The sequence below is a fragment of the Macrobrachium rosenbergii genome, chromosome 43 (assembly GCF_040412425.1).
Source record: "Macrobrachium rosenbergii isolate ZJJX-2024 chromosome 43, ASM4041242v1, whole genome shotgun sequence".
NCBI classification, from domain to species: Eukaryota; Metazoa; Arthropoda; class Malacostraca; order Decapoda; family Palaemonidae; genus Macrobrachium; species Macrobrachium rosenbergii.
In genome coordinates this window covers 23,901,625-23,922,397 of record NC_089783.1, presented here as the reverse complement: position 1 = coordinate 23,922,397, position 20,773 = coordinate 23,901,625, and the positions used below count along the sequence as shown (strand labels likewise).

Sequence of the window (20,773 nt, the reverse complement as noted above, 5' to 3'; positions counted from 1 at the left end):
CACATCCAACAAACAAGCCCATCAAATAAATTTTGGTTATTTCAGTATTGCTATTTGGCACTCGATTTACTAAGTTCTTACATCAGTAATGTGACAATTGCCAAGAGCCCAGTGTATATATGGCTCTGTGTAAATTACTCTTCTGATTAATGTAAATATATGTAATTAACTTAACTCCAGAATTTCTCTACTGAGTCCTTTCTCAAGCTGAAATCTCATTTACAGCAAATTCATTTTGTTGTATGTGTTGATCTTCGGTCAGCTGCAGTGACAACAAGGTATGAGTAATAGAAAAATCAACACTTATAACAGTGGCAACTTGACCAGCACATTTGCAAGATTCCAGTGATTAGCTTAAAAAATTTTTGCTAGACTGGATTTGTAAAATTGAGACAAACCAATTAACGTGAAATCCCTTTACAATCTATGGGCATAAAGTGGACAGAGGTATGCAGATAAGTATACATTTTCTGAGTACGCCTGTACCCGACTCAGTCATTCATTTTGCTAGGTAGAGCACTGCCAGTTAGGTATTAGTCAGGGACTGTTGCTACAGCATGTTGGCAAACAGCATGGCTTAACTAATTAGGAATTAGCTAAGAAGTAAATAAGTGAAGTGATACATCAAGAGAAAGAGCGCAATTCTCTCTATTCGCAGTAAAATTTGCTAAATTTACGTAGTTAGGACAGTGTTATCTGGCAACCTACCCCGTTACTGCAGTAACATAGTTCGTGGTAGTGAAAGGCATCGTGCCACTATGCCCTACCAATGTTCACCCTCACCCCAAGCTCACCGACACAGTCGCCGTTCACCTTAGCTTTGTTTAAAAGATTTCCTAGCCAAGTAGAATAAGAATCTGTAATTCCCAGCATTAATTTAATTCTATGCATATGCCAGCATTATTCCATCGGAGAAAATTCGTGCATTTAATTTTTTTATTGTAAATTAGCCAGAATGCATGTTCATGTGTGTGTGTGTGTGACCACTCGCTTGCTACCAACTGTGGTACTCACATGACCCGCCAACACTTTTTCCTCTCGTGGATGTAAACATCGTCATGTGAGCAGCAGCCATATTGTATTCACTTGTTTACCAACAGACTTGCCAGTGGCCTTCAGCTGTCAAAAGCGAGTCGGCCATTTCAGCGTTGCTGCCATTTGTTGACCACGCTGTCAAGTTGTAATTTGATTACACACAATGTTAAGTGTTTTACAAGTGATATCACAGTTAGGGAATTATTTTCCAATTGTTTACAGTCTTACAAATTGAAATCCTAGTCAACGTGAATTAACATTTTGTGTTTGAGTGTTAGTAACTTTTGTACATGCTCATACATCTTTTCCTGTCAGCCATCCTAAAACCTCGACGGAAAATATTCATACACTCCTATGATCAACGTATAACGTTATAAAGTCATTTTAACTTTTAGGTCACATGTACGCTATTCCCTTATGTAACTGTAATTACTTTATAATATTAGTGGTACATTTTACCATTCACAGTTGAGAATAAGACATAACTTTTAATGGTAAAATATACTGCCAGTCAAAACAATTTACCTGTGAACATTGTTATTGTTTATACCCTATTGCTTTACAACCTTCTTTGTGAAAAGGCACAAGATTTACGAAAAGATAATTAAATACTAGAAGTGCATCTGCTCACAAACTCTGCGATACCCTTGCAAACCCATTTACGCTTATATCACATTTACCTTAGCTCATCAGTTTAATTGTACTTGATTCTTCAGAACAAGTCCACATTCTCGAGTGCCATAAATCCAGCCACTGAACTCAGTCACCACCTGCGTACCATTTCTGCAGTGTCTTACCAGTTCTTCAGAACCAAATAACAAATTATCGTTCTTCGGAACAAATTCACCATTCTTTGGAACAGAATGACCATTCTTCGGAACAAACAAGAACCGTTCTTTTGAACAACCACCTATTCTTCGGAACATACATACCATTCTTCGGAACCTCACTTCTGCACTCGGCAAATGAGTGACTGTTGGGTGTATGTAATGTATCACTCACCTCAACACCTCAAAAGTTTCGCATATTCCGCCTAAATTCATCCGTGATCTCACTATATCTTTGAGTGTCGCTCCCAGCCTGCCTAATTTGCCACTTGGGCCGTGTTATCACCAATCCACACCTTACTACAACCCACCAGTGTGTCAATATTGCCCTACTGACCCAGTGGCTTCACAGGAAATTCGAGTACTCGCAGATTTTGCACTCATGGCCACTGGGCCATGAGTGCAAAATCTGTGCTCTGTGCTTCCATGTCCCATGCACACCGTGAGTGCCACATATTTGGCCCTCTGGACACCTGGCACCCCAATGCCAAAACCACAACCATCACTCGTGTATAAAAACCCACAACCAGTGCCGTGCCCCTTGGTACTGAGTGCCACCAGTGTAACCTTCACCTTAATTGCATTTTAAGGCAATCCAATTGGGCCCTTGGGCGCCACCTACTCACTCCAAGGAACGCTCCCAGTGCCTACCCTTCTAGTAGGGAGCACTGCCCAGTATTCTTAGGCCCTCTCCCGAATTACTGCAATTAGCATCCAGCCCAGTGCCACCCACCAGTTCTCTGTAACAATATCACACTCAGTGCCAGTGACACCTCATGAAGGGGGACTTCCATTAACTAGTGTTGCTGCTCACTGGCCTACACCATTACATAACCACACCCTGCCAAAAGCAGAGTGTCGTTTCCAGTCCATGCAATTGCTTGTACAGTCCACCACCTACCTATCTACCATGCTGCCTGGACCTTGGGCCCACAACAACCACAGCAACATGTCTGCAGAAGATTACAGGAACTTCCTAGAAATTGGAAGGGGGTTGAACCTCAGAGGGGGAGCAATTGAACTCATGGGTCCAAGACCAAGTAACTGCCGCTAAGAAGGGAAAATTAATTGAATATCACACAGCCATTAGGCCTGGCGACAAATGTGCTACACCTGGCACAGTGCCACCACATCACCAAGGTAACATGGCACTCACCAACTGAGTAGCCACAAAAATGTATAAAGGCATTTTAGATTTGTATAAAATTATACTTCATTTTAGCTAAGTCAGGTCTCTACCCTAACAAGAAGAAATCTGTCCTAGCCTATATGAATGCAACATTGTATTTTTAATACCTTAAGTATCACTACTGTATCATCTACATAAGTGGCTTAACCACAAGTTCCATCTATTTTATATTAAAAGTTACACAAAGTAGTATTAAACTTTGCAGGTGCTGCCTACGTATTCATGCATGACAATTCAACTTTTGTTCATTATTAAAAGAAGACACCTTAGAAGTATTATTCTAACATGTTTTGTGAAGGCTTTAGGAGAGAAACAATAAAGTAAAACATTAGGCTCACTCGCAGACGTCCACACCAAGAGGTGTAAAAAGTCTTGTCCTTAGGGGGAGCTGCTAGAAGTATTTATTAATACTTCTCACCTCGCCATGTTTTCCTTTTGAAAAGTCACAGTCTGAGCCCAAGGTGACAAGCTTTCTGCTAATCCTTGTTTTCAAGACTTGAGTTGGACAATAGATCCGTCAAGGTCCAAAATACCCATCCATTATACTCCTCCTATGCCTTGCTAAAGCGTCTCCCTAAATTTACCTTTATGATCTGCTGGCAAAAGATCTCCTATTCTGGATAACACCTTGTCCCTGGGATACACACAAACAGATGTCTAATGGTATCCATACACCAATGAACTCTCTCACCTGACGTGCCCAAGGCACTAGAAGCTGGCATTTTGGGGAGGTTATAAAAGGCCAGAACAACGGTTAAGCCAGAGATGCACGCAAACCGAACGCCAATGAAAGAGCACATAGCTCACGGCTTCCCAAATTCCTTTCTTCCGACTGGGAGCCTCCTTACCCAAGAATCCCTCTGAGTATCAAATTAGAAGTCCACTTGATAGAGGCTCTATTGATGTTGATTTATCCAATCTCCACTCAGTATTCAAGGTAAAGTATAGCTAGAAAGTTCTTCAGTCCATCCTTTTGTTCTTATTCTCATTTCCGATCCTTTCTTCCCCTGTGCTAAGACCCATTGATTCAGTGTCGATATCAGTCATCAGTGTTAATCAGTAAATTACCTGATCATAAATTGACGTGACCCTCGAGCCTTCAGCAATTTCCCTTTGTACAATTAGGTTTTTGTTTTAATCTATCATGTATTAATGTGCCCTTTCTCCATGTTTGCGGAAAGGTCGTATAAGCTGTATTCACCATCAGCTCCACTGTACCCACATCCAGCAACCAAGCCCATCAATTAAATTTTGGTTATTTCAGTATTGCTATTTGGTACTCGATTTATTAAGTTCTTACATCAGTTAACATGACAAGTGCCAAGAGCCCAGTGTACATGGCTCTGTGTTAATTACTCTTCTGATTAATGCAAATATATGTAATTAACTTAACTCCAGAATTTCTCTACTGAGTCCTTTCTCACGTTGACATCTCATTTATAGTAAATATTTTTTTTATATTTGTTGATCTCCAACCAGTTGCAGCGACGACAAGGTAAGAGTAATATATATATATAATAGTAATATATATATATATATATATATATATATATATATATATATATATATATATATATATATATATTATGCAATGGGATGAAAAGGTATTGAGACACTGCTGATGTGTCTCCTTTGCCATGTGTTTAGCAGCTGCAGATGAATATGTATGTATGTGTATTTATATATTAATATACACAAATACATACAGTATATATATACATATACATATTATATATATATAATATATATATATAATATATATATATATATATATATATATATATATATATATATATATATATATATAATATACATATAATATAAAGGCCTCTCCACTCAAATATTCCAAAATCAAAAGAAAAAATATTCGTAAATGAAAAAAAAATGCAAAAACAGCCTTTCACCATAAAAAGATCCCCAAAGTCGATGACAAATGACAAGGCGAGAAAGCGATGAAGGCGAAACGCAAATAATTGAAATTACTGCCAAATGTTCCCTTGTATCCGTTTCCTATTGTGGCATTTCCTGGTCCGTCTATTCTCGTATGCAAATAATTCTCTTTTCCTCCTTTGTTACTGGTTTCATTAATCATCAAAGATGCTCTTCCGATCAAAGGGGAGCTTTCCTTTCCCACCGAACGATGTTTTCAATTCATCCTTGTCATAAACATTAGTTACAACGGCCAGGATATCGAAATGATTAGCGCATCATGGGCTCTTTTTTTTTTTTCCCCTCCTCACAAAGTATATTGTATTTTCAAAAAACTATTCCTCGGTTTCGCGGAATATGACTCATGGTTCTAAAAATCAGCATGTAACTTATATAAACGTATCTATACAGAGAGAACCTACTTCCATATACAAAAGAAATATCATTACCACGCTTGTAAATGGGGCGTTTAACCTATTCTTCAACTATTAATTATTACAAAATTATTTGGTCTTTAAATTCGTTTTTTAAATTTAATGGCTATAGTGAGTACTTCTTATGGTTACGTTTGTTACTAAATAGATGTAAATAAATGTAAACCAAATAAATAACAAGTAAGGAATGCGCAGAAGTTTCTTCGGGGCAATCGAGTTTTCTGTACAGCGTATAATGGTGCATAAAACTCTCAGCCGCGGCCTATAAAACTTTCAGCCACGGCCCGGTGGTGGCCTGTGTTGCTGGCACCTATAGCGGTGCCAGACGCACGGTCATGGCTCACTTTAACCTCAAATAAAGTAAAAACTGTTGAGGCTAGAAGGCTGCAACTTGGTATGTTTGAGGATTGCAGGGTGGATGATCAACATACAAATTTGCAGACCTCTAGGCTCAGTAGTTTTTAAGATCTGAGGGCGGACAGAAATAGAGCGGACGGACAGACAAAGCCATCTCAATAGTTTTCTTTGACAGAAAAGTACTCTGTCTCCATGTGTGTGTGTATGTATGTATGTGTATATATATATATATATATTATATGTTTACACACACAACATATATATATATATATATATATATATATATATATATATATATATATATGAATATTTACCCACCCACCAACTCACACACACATTATATATATATATATATATATATATATATATATATATATATATATATATATATATATATATATATATATATATATATATATATATACATATACACATCGTGGATATCCCACCATTTTTGGGGTCACGCCCATTGCTACGAGATATGAGCCCAAATGAACTACCAGTCACAACAAGAGCAAGGCAGCATATTATGGCAATCTGAAAAAAAAAAACACCACGTAATAATATGAGCGTTTTGATTCCTGACGTTTGGGACCTAAGCTAGTCTCTGCCACGGGTCTACGCATTTAGTAGAATCACAATAATGTCTTCAACGAGGATGGAAATCACGATAAAGTCTACGTTGTCTCCATACGATTTTTCAAGCACGTAACAAGAAAAATATCGTCTAACATGTACTACTTACGTCATCATCCACGTATGATACAAAATATGGGTATTCTTGCCTTTTTCTCCAAGGTTAAAAAAAATATGAATCAACGTAATAAGATGTTGCCAGCACTGATTCATAAAGAGTCACATTAATAATGAACTGTGGTTGAAAAATATGAAAGTATTTCAACAATAATGAACTGTGATTGAAAGTGATTATGAAAGTATTTAAAAAATGAGATTTCTGCTCATCCTCAGCTGCATTTCAGCCACAAGTGTGCTTTGAGATCAATTTAAATTTTATCTCATAATCTCAAGAACAACCACTCCAACTTAAAGCTTTCATCGTTCCCTACACAATACAACTAGTTATTTCGTGAATTCAAGCAAAATTTAAATTTTGAAATATATTAATATACAATTCAGTTTGTGAACAAAATTGAAACTAACTCACTCTCTTCGTTATATCAAACAATCTAACCTTCTGACATTTAAAAACTAACCTTTTAAATAGCTAGGACTGACGAGTAATGGACGTCATATTACAAACTTACGTTCACAACTGTTATGTTTATTGACGCCCGTATCAAGTACGATAGGGGAAGTTACTTTCAGGCAAAATTCCACTACAATCTACAAGTAAAGTGTGATCAACAAGACAATTGAAACTCATCGAGAAGTTTGTGAAACCTGAGGAGGCCAACAAGCTGAAAAATAAGAACTTGCAACAGTTATTTTAATTAAGCTCAATATAAAAAAGGGACATTGTCCTTATAAACTGAAAAAATATGAACGTCCAACAGTATTTTTAATTAACCGAAAGGTAAAATGGGTGTTCTTTAGTGTAATCATAAAATAAAATAATTGGCTAGACGAGATGTCTATCACATAGTTCGAGTACCTCACCTTTGCATATGCGGATTCTAAGCATCCAGCCAACACCATCATAATCATCATTGTCTCCAACGATTAAGGATATAAAGGACATCTTTGAAAGTACACTACTCATGTTTTCATTGTTATATCACCTTCACAACTCTCCACTTATTTCCATCTTTCAGCCTCGTCAATTTCATCTAAGTCAGTATGGTTCTTCCAAAGTTCCTGGTGCTCTGATCTCCCCTCCATTATTATTTCATCTACGGCATATTTTCTCACTCTATCCTGCCATCTGACTCCCAGTATTCTTCTTGAAGGCGATTCTCAAAAAGAAAATATATACATAATTTCATTGCCATACCATCACTTGCGTCTGTACGACACTAATCACACACAATTAATGTTTGGTATTACTTTCGTACGCAAATTCATGCTATTTAATTTCAAAGTCTTATTAAGCCTGCCTGCTTATTATTTGATTTGCCTTGTTTAGTCTTAAACCCCAACTCAGGAGAACTTGTATTGAGTATCACCGCTTCTGAATATTGAAAGACTAAACCTTATTAATACTCCTCCATCTAGTATTATTTCATCCCTCTGAGCATACTCTATAGTCAATATTTCCGTCTAAACATGAGATGCGCTATCATCAGCTAGTTTTGTTAAGTGTGGCTCTTTGCTGATTAAAACTATTTCACCTGTACATTCTATGTTTGTCAAGTTTCTGTCGACACTCCAATCAAAAAACCTCTCTTCCGTCTCCACCCACTTTCTTCCCTAAAAAGAACCATGAGAAGGCAACCATAATAGTGATTTAACATTCTTTTGTAGCACCCAATATTTGCGAAAATTCACAAGACTCTATCAACATTAACTTCGCATCTGCATCTGTTTTGTTCATGGATAATTTTACCTAGCTTTACATATTTAACTGGTATACAATAATGAAGCAAGACCTACAATTTCTTTATTACTTAATCCAATTTAAAATCAGACGAATTCATTTATTACTCGTTTAGCTTCTGACATATCAATGAAATTGGCATCCGTATACCTATACCTCTAAGATTCATGACCTTACTGAAATCTTCCATCAATTGTTGTTTCTTCTTTTAATGTTACTGATCCATCCCTTAATTCAAATGGCCTTCTCTGAATAAATGGCTTTTGTTACCATCATCTGCTTGCTTTTCCATGCATTCTCTCTCAAATCTTTTTGCGCTTCTTTTAACTTGACTACTTGGACTCTTCAAGTATTTTTAACATTCTACTCTGAATTTGACCAACTGCTTAAAATTTTTTTTCCAGTACTTTTCGTTTTTGGTTATTCTTTATTGTATTTCAAGGCCCATCCGACATCCAAGGTTTCTGTCTTGTTACGAATATCCCAGTACTTCTTGTCTGTCAACTGATATACATTCCTGAAGCTGATCCAGTCCTCAATGACAGTTTGCACCTTTTCAGTTACAAAATCCTCTTAATGGTCATCTTCAAAAAGCTTTACTATTTTTCATCTAAATACCTAGTCAGCATTTTTGTCTGGTACTTTTAATTTCAGTTTTTGTGTGGCGAAGATAAGTTAATGACCATATGCCGACACCTGGTCCTCTATAGCTTCTACCATTCAATGTTCTTTTTCTCCTTTGTTTGATGGATATGTGATATATTTGGGGTTATGACTGCCATCCTGTGATGTCCGAGAGTATGTATGGATGTCCTCGTGCTGGAAAAGTGTACCCTCAATTACTAAACCATTTGCACTCCAGAAACTATATTTGACCCCAATTTTCATTTTCTGTCTCTCCAAAACCTTACATGTTCATTAAATCCCCTACATCTTCATTGTCCCTACCAACTTTTGCATTTACATCTCCATTTATAATTTTTATAACTCTTTTGATCGTCCGTCAGATCTGAAAACAGTTCATCTTATGTTTAAGCAGAGTTCATTCGCTGGTGCATAAAACACATAATAATATCTTACTACAATGTCTTTTCATATCTTCCAAGAAGTAATCTGCTCCGCAAATCACCCCAAGTCTGGCAGTGCCTTTTCTGCATTTAGTGTTAGAATCCAACCAGCAAAGGTTTTAAGACCCCATTTATAAAATGAAAAATTTTAAGTGAAAACTAAATAACAACACTAATAACTAGATTTCAACTGGCACTCTTCCGATGAACATACACGACCATTCTACATGAACTTACTAATAGTAATCTATACTTTTTTTTTTTAATAGCTGATATTACACATATTTTTTGTTGAAGTAGTCATAAACAGGAATAGGGGTGGCTGTTAGAATAATATGGGGTCTTCTTAAGTTAATAAACAAAATAGTTTTTAGCAAACTTAAGGGAGTGAAATACTCCACCCATCAAAGGCTGCTGTTTCATTCACAAAAAAGTCTACAGGTCAGGATGACACATATTTATCGTAGTTTTGTGATCTAGAGAAAACATATAAAAATGTTGTCCTTTAAACTGACCTCTTACCTTGAAAAATATATAGTAGTAAAAAATACATGGAGGAAATAATAACCAATCTCACGACATACTTACAGTAGTAAGCAGAAGATTTATGGAAAAATGAACTTGTGGCCTCTAAATAGACCAGTGAACATCATATAAAGGACAAGGTAAAAAAATCTTAGAAAAAATATTCACCCAAGAACTACCTTCCAAGTTTTATTTAAACATTTCAAAATGATAAGAAGAAATAGGGACTAATGATAACAAACATAAAAATTATGATACTGTAATAATAGCAATGTGGAAATACACTTAAGTGGGATTATGTTAGCTCAGGCGAAAGTTTGGTCATGCAGAAGGAGTGGAACAAAACATTTTGATGAAAGTGTATAATTTGGAAGTTCTAGGAGAGTGTCGAGTTAGACTCAGAACTGTAATGGAAAAGTATCTTAATATCCACGGAGTAAAAAGATATCTGCACGATAGAGGTGAACTGCACAGTGCGAGTGTGAGTGTATGTTGTGTTGATGCGCTGATGATGAACCTTCTGTGCGATGTATGAAGTGGCCCTGATTGTTATTATTATTATTATTTTTTTTTTTAGCAAGGGGTTTGTTCACGGAGCAGCAAGTTAAGTATGAATGTGGCACTCACGGTTGCGTTGTCTTTTCTCTGGAGTCACCCTGTTAGGGGAGTGGCACATTGTTGAAAAAACCTGATCTTTATATATTGTATTCTTGAACATAAGTCCATTTCCACTAACAAGAAAATGGTCGCTGTTACATTCAAAGCAACAAATGCCATGTTAATTCGCCACTAAGGGATACTCAATTTCCATTTAGCACCACTTGATACGACCGCAGCAACAAAGACCGTTTCCCCTAAGAGTGGGCCGATAAAAAATTGAAAGCCAAAAATTGGACAACAGTCAATACTATATTCATACTTCAAACTGATGCATCTAAAATGAAGTGTAGAGAAAATTTAGTAAACATATTTAGCGGGTTTCCCCAATGATAAAAAAGTGAATCATGTGTTTGTTGCGAAGCAATTGTGTACGAAGCTCAAGAGTAAAGTTAAAACATTTAAGAAGTGTAAACAAATCTACAGAAAATTACATTCTAAAGGGTGGAATCATGAAAAAAATCAAAGACATGAGTTTTACGAATAAGTTTCTGGGATAAGAAAGCGGATGGATTGAGTGGCTGATATCTACCGTTTTAATCTATACTACGTCTTAAGCACGCGTGGGTGAACAAAACCTTGAATATTAAGCTTCAAATATCAGCCCAAATTCCGAGACATCAATATATCATAGTGCGTAATGGGATCGTGACACAAATACCCACTGTTCTGTTCTAATTACGTACAAAACGAGAAGACATGATATTCATTTGCAGTCGAATCCATCGCCAGTTCGGAAGCCTCGGGACGAAGGCATATCTGAGTGGTACCTCTGACGGTCTTGGGGAAGAATAAACCTAACTGCTTTCGGTGATAAATTGTGTAAAACAGCCCCGCCATCTGATGGATGGCTTACACACAATGGATCAACAGGTCTTGGAAGCCCAGCCAACCTTGTGCTGGCTATGCTACAACGCCCATAATATTCCCCACTGTCTCATGAGTCGGTAGCATCAAGATTTTCTTGCCGTTTGTTGGACTTGAAAAGGTCTAGCTGCTTCTATTTTTCTTCAATCCATGGTACAAGTAAGTTTCAGCATATAAATGTTTGTCTTTTTAACACATTATCACTAAAAGTATTTGACAATGTCTCGTAGATGAGAGGATGTAACTAATTATTTAAATTTTTTTTCTTTTCATAATACGAGTCATATACTAACAGCCGTGTGCATGCAGATATGAACATACTGAATCGATATAATCCTCATAACACAACTTACAATACATATGAAATTTTTAAATGTAACTATTACAGACATTATGAAACAACGATTCAACTTACATATGACAGAGAGAGAGAGAGAGAGAGAGAGAGAGAGAGAGAGACAGCTAACACAGAAATAACTACAGTATAACTGAGATGCAAAGAATAAAGTCTGAAAGAGGAAAAATAAGAAAAGCCGGGAACACTGATAACAGAATAAAAAGTATTATCCAGGGAAAAAATAAGAGGAGGAGGAGAATAACATCGTCAAGCTATCGAGTAAAAAATGACATACGGAGAAGGGTAAGAAAATAATGTATGTATGCAACAGATAGCACAAGTCTAGACGAGACACGCTTGTGTATGCACGTATAAGTGCGTGTATGTACATATACATACATACATACATACATACATACATACACACACACACACACACACACACACACACACACACACATATATATATATATATATATATATATATATATATATATATATATATATATATATATATATATATATATATATATATATATGTATGTATGTATACACAATATATATATATATATATATATATATATATATATATATATATATATATATATATATATATATATATTATAACAAGAAGTTGCTGCATAATGACCCTTAGTTTGCCCTTAGTTTATCGAGAGTAGAATCATCGCTGCGTAGCAGATCCCAGTTGACCTAGATACCAACACATAAAAATTATCAACATTCCAATCTGTCCCCTTCCTTTACCTGGGACAGACATTTAGATGGCACGGTCGAAAGGGGCAAGGATAAGAAGCTGAGTGTCAGCTCAGTGGTCTGGTTAAACTACGATATACTTAACTTACGCAGCCTAGCCCAACGAAGCTGCTTAAAACAACCATTCTAAAGGCAGATTGAGCTGGCTGAATTGTCTTTCCACAGGATACCTGGGGAGATACAAGCAGATGGTTGGAACACCTGGAAAATGACACATCTTCAGCCCGGTCACCACATGGGCCCGACATTGGACCCCTACCCTTGGCAGTTGCCTTAAAAGGAGCTTGGACAGGAAGATCTTTGCAGTTAGCCGTACACACGCGGGAGGATGCTATGAGTTGGTGAGAGGCCCCCTTCCTCATCCCCCCTGTCCACACGAGACTCCGGACTTGAATCCAGTTCTACAGTCATCCTCGAACAGACCGTCCATGTTATTAGTGTACAGTGCCACACATGTGATTGCCCCTCGTCATTCTTCACCAGAGACCCACTTCCCCTAATGTAAAGTACGAGTAAAGACCTTTCAGTCACAACAGTTTGCCATTAGAAGTGTTTACTGAGTGCCAGTATTACTCTTTATCTTTTGTGCCATTTTATCCAGTGCCATTTCCAGTGTTTGGTGCTCCAGTGTAAAGTGTTCATTCATTCCTCAAGTCCTTGGCATCATCAGTGCAGCCTCAAGTCATTGTATGTGTTATGTTTTCCTTTACTGGTGTGGAATGTTTAACTCTCTCTTGCAGAGGGACCAGTTTGCTGTGGACTCATCTTGGACTGTGCCTTGCCACCATTCAAGACTCCAGAAGGAAGATCTTCAGGCTTTGCAAGCCTCTTAATAATTCATTTAACCATTTTCTTTTGATTCTTTTCTTGTAAATATAATTACTTAGTGATATTCACCATGATCTCATTCAGCTTCCATTGAGCATTATTATTTATAAAAGTCTGAATATTATTAAGCACTTACATGGTCATCTTATGACAAATTCTCAAGTTTCTTCTTGAAGATATGTCATGGTTTAATGCTGCATATAAGTTTGCATACTGTGAAAAACACCCAGCTTATTGTTTGTGTCGGGACAATCAGACTTTTTATTGGTGAAATTTCATTGAACTTATAAGTCAGGCTTAGGTTGCAGATGAGAGAGCAGAGAGAGGTTATAATGAGGGTGTGAAGGGGATCTTGTTCTCCAGTGGTGATGACAATAAGCGGTAGTCTACCCTCAAGCCATCATTTTTTGGAGTTGACACAGACATGCCTTCCCTTGTAGGGGGGGCATGTATGAAAACTGCTGCATACTGCCCTGAAAAGAAGGCAGTATTTTTGGTTCAAGAATTGGTGATCAAATAGTGTGGTGAGTCCTCCGTGCTGCCTGTCATGCTTTCCAGAGCCTAAGTTTCGTTGAGATGCTTTCAGGTCTAAAGAAGTAAACACTTTACTTCTGGGCCTCAACAATTACAGTGACATAGACCCTGATGGGATCTTTTTCCATCTTTTTTAAAAAGATTGCTGACTTTACTGTGCAGAAAATTATGCCATTTTCAGAAGATTAGTCGGACTTCCAAGTTTTCTTTCTGTTTGAAGGAAGGGAAATATTGCTGCACTGCTTAAGGGACTAAGTCTGTCCTCAGGCCCCTCCGAATATAGGCTGATTTCAATTACCCTCGCTGTATCTAAGGCTTTGGAGAAGCTGCTGTCTAAGAGTCTTTGTAGGTTTGTTGAAGATAATAACCTGCTACTCGCATTACAGTTTGGATTTTGTAAAGACAGTGGTACTTGTGATGCACTCTTGTCAATATGTACTGTCTTGCAGAGTGCTTTTGAAGATGTTGCCAAGGATCATATGATTTGAACGTGTGGATCATAAAGCATATCTACAAGCTAAGATTATTAGGAATGGGTTGATATTTTAGTCACATTTTAAATGAATTCTTAACAATGAGAACCCAAAGGTCTGTGTCTGACAAATTAGTTCTTTAAGGTAGTGTTCCTGGACTTCCACTTACTGTGTACCAGTAGTATGAGGCAAGGTCTGAAAAATAAACTGATTGCATACGCTGATGATGCTACTCTTCAAGCTTTTGTTCCTTTTCTGTGCCTTAGATCTGTGGTTGCAGAATCCTTGAATAGAAATCTGGGTAGGCTAAGGGGCATGAAGCTTAATCCTTCAAAACTCGAAATATGAAAATTAGTTGATCCAGAACAATTTTGCCTTTGCCTCCTCATTTACATTTATATGGTATGGTTTTACATCAAGCGGCACTTTTAAGATTGTAAGTGTAAATTTTGATATAAATTTTGATAGAAACTGACTTTAAGAATTACTTTCTACACGTATCATTACTTCCTCTGTTTCTCTAAAAGTTGGTATTTAGCAGAAATGTTTTGGAATATTTAAGGATGACGCTATTTTATATCTAAGTTTTTTTAACTCTTTTCTTTTTCCTTGTCTGGAGGACTGTTCTCCAGTATGGTCCTCCAGTGCTTTCTCTCATCTCAAATTCTTGGATGCAGTTATGTCATTAGTCATGTTCATTTTGCCAACTCTTAACGCTGACTTCTCGCTTAGAGGTAAAGTGCGTTCATTGTTTTTTGCATTAAATGTACTACAACATCCTCTGCACTCTTCTTTACCTGACCTAGCAGTGTTTGCTCACAACACTAGGCAGGTTGCTCCTGCAAACGGTGTCGTTTACTAGTATCAGATTTCATAATGCTCAGTTTGCTGGGAGTTTTATTTTGGCTACAACTTCAATGTGGAACAGTTTGCCTAGTTCGATTGTGGGATCTTCTGATCTTCAAATGTTTAAGCAAGGAGCAAATTCATTTCTACTCTCTGCTCAACTCTCTTGAAATCAGGTGTTTCGGTTTTATTTTATATTCCCTCATATTTATTTGTCTATCAACACATACAACTTGTCCCGCTCTGCAGGCTGATTTTCTTTTGGAGCCCTCTTGGGTTTATAGTCTGGTAACTCCGCCCATGAGGGTTTTCAGCTGAAGATTTAAAGAAAAGAAATCGACTTTACTACTAGCAAAGAATCCGAATGTACTCTAGTTCATATCGGAGAGATTTGCATCAGTTTCCATGTAAGAAACTGAGATTCTACTTTATAGCAGTGTTCTTAACATTAAATTAATTACATTCCGACGAGAGCAACTGTTCACAAAGTTGAGCATCGTTGCGTCTGGTCCAGCAGGAACCCATTCAATATTATTGGTGCAGGGTTCGCAGCAACCAACCTCATCCCAAGGACATAGTGAAAAAATACATATACATATACAGTATATACTATCTACCTTCAGCGCAAATGAAACACATTTTCAGTTCTACCCACTTATTGGGTCATGTATATTCAAACTTGTCTTGGAATGACTGTATATCTAAATGGGCAAGTCTGCTCTAGAACGTGTTTTGTTCAGCTTTTCCGAGTGCTGATTTAATATTCTTGATAAAAGTATGATTCTCGCATTTGTGTGCTTTAAACTATTTCCCGGCAACACAACTCTAGTATTTGCTTCTATCTTCCGTCTTTCTTGAAACTTAGATAATTGCCTCCTTTAATGCTTAAATGGCGTTCCCTTTCCATCTTGCTCCTTTTACTGGTTTCAATCAGGCAAGGGCATTCGCGTAAACTATCCCAACAGTTCTTCAAGATGTCGTTAAGCAGTGCAAATACCATGGTAGCACATTTGAAATTTACCTACTTCATAAACATGGACTTTTATTTAGACTAACAACCAGTGCTCCAAAAATTTCACCAACGTGTTTAACAGGGATGTGCTTAGCTTTCTACACAATGATACTGGAACTCAACATCCACTTTATCGTATAGTTTTAGCTAAAGGAATATCGTTTCACTGAATAAATCAGATTACTCCGAATGAAAATTTACGAGCAAACAAAGGTTAAACCACCACCAGTCACTCTCCCAAATACCTTAAATATCAGTTTATTCAAGGAAATTGAAATTCTGAAACCTATAGTAATACATGAACTAATACGTCATGGCTCCAGAGAAAATAAAGCTTCTGAACATAAGTCCCCAAAACAAATCTTTCGAATAATCGGAGATGTGTCCTATACAAGAAGGTGAAAAAAGGGATCAATAGATTAAAGAGAAGGTAAATAAATCACTTTCTCTTGAGAAAAGGTTCAGTCAGGGGGAAATTCTCCCTCCCCCTCATACTTTCAAGCGCTTTCTTCTCCCCACGTAGGGCGTAGTGTATTTGCTTGTGAACATCGGGACCATGCATTCAACCTTCCGTTCACATTTTACCGACTAGAGAGATAGAGAGAGAGAGAGAGAGAGTATACGATCCACCATAACAAGTGCAATACATTCAGCAACAATCGTATAAAACCATGTAAATATTCAGCGTTTTTCAAACTCTTCTTCCTGTGACCCCCAGCAAGAACTGCGTTTTGTACTGCGACCCAGTATGCCTATATGTAATAAATCAGACACAATGTACAAATTATGTTCTTTTACGTATGAGTGACACATGATAATTACATAGTTATGGATAGAACTGTTTAGTTAATGGCATATTTCTATTTTTAGGAAGAATATAGAAAATGAAAAGATACATTGTGCATAAAAGCTTAGCAAAAAGAGCACTGTGAACAATATTTTTGAATTTATCATTTAATGAGGAGGACGTGCTTGTTTTTCATAAGTAGTTGATTCCAGTTTGGAACACAAGAAGAAAAATGCAACATGCATATTTGGTTTAGCTTCATTTTTTTGTAGATTTTTTTCTGTTTGTTTTGACCCATTTTACTTATTTTGCGACCCACTAATTGGTCGAGAACCTGAGTTTTAAAAACCCTGAGAAAGATAACGCACTGCAAGAGGAACGCGACATTAAGCACTATCAAATGCTTGAAATGTGTAAAAAAAAAAAAAAAAAAGAAACATAAACGTAATAACTCTCTTTCGACAACAGCTATTACCATACCTGGCAATTCAGAAATACATTACTCATGTTACCAGTGTAAGTGTGAGACCTTGAACATGACACATAAACTCGATATTGTCATCTTCCCTTTTCTTTCAAGTTAGTGTTATGCTATCAATTATATAGTAAACCTCTATTATTGCCATTCAAAAAAGGCAAACTTTACATTTAGAGATATTTCAAACGATAAAGACAAAAGAGGATAAAATATCATAATATCTATATAACATCTTATGAAACAGATAAAAACTTAATACGACATGACAAGCATGCCATTTATTAAGCATTTAGGAAAACAGTACATTCGGGTGAGTTTAGGTGTGTGTGTGTGTGTGTGTATATATATATATATATATATATATATATATATATATATATATATATATATATATATATATATATATATAAATGTGTGTGTTTGTACGTATGTATATAAGTATACAATATTCGTCCATTCCCTTCTGAGGGTGTGGCTCCATGTATTAATCTTCTGTTTCTCAACAAGCAACAAGCATAATGCATACAAACACGCATGCACGCACGGGCATGCACACACATATCTGTGTGTGGGTGTTTTTTGTAAGTTTCGTAGATGTTGACATTTTATAGACTAAATTTCCCTGAAGACATACCTGTTATGAGAAGCTAAGATTTTAAATGAGCAGCAAAAGTGATTCAAATAGAACTCTTTGAAGTTTAATGAAATGAAAACGAATGGCGAACAGAGATGCTAAATTGTTTACAAAAACCCCCGAACATTTAAGCCGACAATAACAATCGACGCCTGAAACACTAAAGGAGATGTTTAGAAATCCGGACAAACGCGTTTGATCAAGATCACTTGAAAAATGATAGAGTACGACCTCCAGGGCCTCCTGGACCCTCCCAAACAATGCCAACAAGAGGAACCGTATCTTTCCAGATAATCAATGTCCTTTTAAGCAACAAAGGAATCTTGATGAGAAACTGGTGAAAACGAGCGAGAAAAATAACAATAAAAACGACATTGTTCCTTCTTCTATTCCCTTCCCCGTCCACTCTTCTGTGCCTCTAAAATTTTTGGGTTAGACCCTGATCCTATAAGAGTCTCTGCCACTCCAGACACCCCTAGAATTCCCACGAGTTGAGGAAACTATTGTTAATGGTATCGACCATTCAAACTTACACTGTGACACATCTTTTTATATAAATGTGTGCTTTTGTATAGGGGTGCTGTCATTGTTCAGAGAGAGAGAGAGAGAGAGAGAGAGAGAATTTCCAATGGAGAATATACTATATATATATATATATATATATATATATATATATATATATATATATATATATATATATATATATATATATATATATATATATATATATATATATATATATATATATATATATATATATATATATATATATGAACAAAGTTATAGCCTCGAAGGAAAGAATGAAACAATGAGATACTACGTACTTTCGTCTTATTACCAAGACATGGTCACAGCAACTAAACATATACAGAGACAAGGGCGTATAATCATCACGGTTTTACCTTTTCATGATTTAAAATCAAACATATTTACGTATGTGTACATGCATATGCATATATATATATATATATATATATATATATATATATATATATATATATATATATATATATATATATATATATATAACTGTCACAATCTAGATTACGTTACGAGAAAATATTGTAAACTGCCATCTTACCGTTCACAGCGACCATTATTTAACAACCAAAATGAACTGAAAATTAATAGATAAAAAAGAAACTCAATGTGTTTCAATGTGAGTAAAATTATATTACCCTTACGAATGGGAAACCCTCAATTAAAAAAGAAAGAATAAAGTCAAATATAACCGTCACTGACATGAAAAAGGCAAAGGAGGCCCAATGCAATGCCCTCCTACCACTATCATCAACACCATCAAACTTGAAAAAGTAAAAGAGAATGGTGGAATCCGTCCAATAAATCAGAAATGAACGAGAAGCGACGAGGGGAACATGAGAAAGTGAGCTATGAGGGTGTCAAGGGGGATGGAAATGATAAAAATCGTCCAGAATTCGCAACCATCTCAACAACAACTAGAGGCCCCCTTGGATCACTTGCCCTGCCACCGAAAAATTATGACGGTATGGCCACTGATGGTAGAGATAACGCCATCTATCAACTATGCCGACACTACAACACTACTATCCGTTCAGCGACGATAGAGTGGTTGTCGGGGAGAGAGAGAGAGAGAGAGAGAGAGAGAGAGAGAGAGAGAGAGAGAGAGAGAGAGAGAGAGAGTAACCCGAATTAGAATGAGTCAATCAAAAACTTAATTTTGCAAAATATACACAGAAATCTAAAATAAAACAGAACCAATTTTACAACCACAACGTGAACCTACAGAAAATTACGCATGAGGCACAGAGTTTCGATCATTGTTAATTTCATTCTCAATTTTACAGTTTTAGGGTTCGAAAATACGATCTATTCAACATGTTTTCCTAATAAGATATTCAATTAATAAACTTAAAACTATTCCTCATGTACGCGAGAGATTACAAATACAATGTATTGAAATTACAACATAATAATAATAATAATAATAATAATAATAATAATAATAATAATAATAATAATAATAATAATAATAATAAAAATGCCATTGCGAAAGTTAACAGAAAAGTGAAATATACAAGCACCCAACAATATCATGTAAATATATATACAGCATATATAATATATATATAATAAAAAAAACCATGAGAATACCGGCTTTATGTCAAGTTGCATTAAGGACTGAAAATAAAGTAAATTATCGGAACATTATTCAAAATGGAATCAACTAGATGAAGTCCGACTGAAATGGGTGCACGCTTTTGCAAACTGGCTGATGGAATTCAAGAAATATGGGGGAGGAAAAATCTATCCACTCAGAAAGGAAGCACAGAATTCTAAGACTCGGTTGTCGTTTTGATGGAGATATTAAACATCCAGAAAGGTTCATATTCAAAGACGTTTACATGCTGACAGAGTCACATTTCCAAGTAACTACATTATATCAAGCTTTATTGTAATAATGCCGGTTTTCTGGTTGCACCTGACAGAGTTACCATCTCAAAAGCGTACCCTAACCCATTCTGTGGTCTGTTGAGACATGCTAACTCTTTATTAAAATGCAACCAGCTTTTAATACTTCTTAACGCAGGACCAGTAAAGTAATCACAAACAATGGGGAGAAAAAAACCAACGACGACGAGGATGGGATTCGAACCCACGCAGGGAGACCCTATTGGATTAGCAGTCCAACGCCTTAACCACTCGGCCA

The 20,773-nt window shown here is 36.4% G+C and overlaps 1 long non-coding RNA gene and 1 other non-coding gene across 2 annotated transcripts in view; both read right to left on the bottom strand.

Annotated features, from left to right (window-relative positions):
* LOC136828514 (uncharacterized) overlaps positions 1-20,773 on the bottom strand; it is a 239,400-nt gene that overhangs the window by 91,008 nt on the left and 127,619 nt on the right. The gene's annotated exons all lie outside the window — the stretch shown is intronic.
* The window catches only part of TRNAS-GCU (transfer RNA serine (anticodon GCU)), an 82-nt gene continuing 7 nt past the window's right edge, over positions 20,699-20,773 (bottom strand). Inside the window, exon 1 of the tRNA in view lies at positions 20,699-20,773. This exon is cut by the window's right edge and continues 7 nt beyond it. This is a non-coding gene — a tRNA (tRNA-Ser).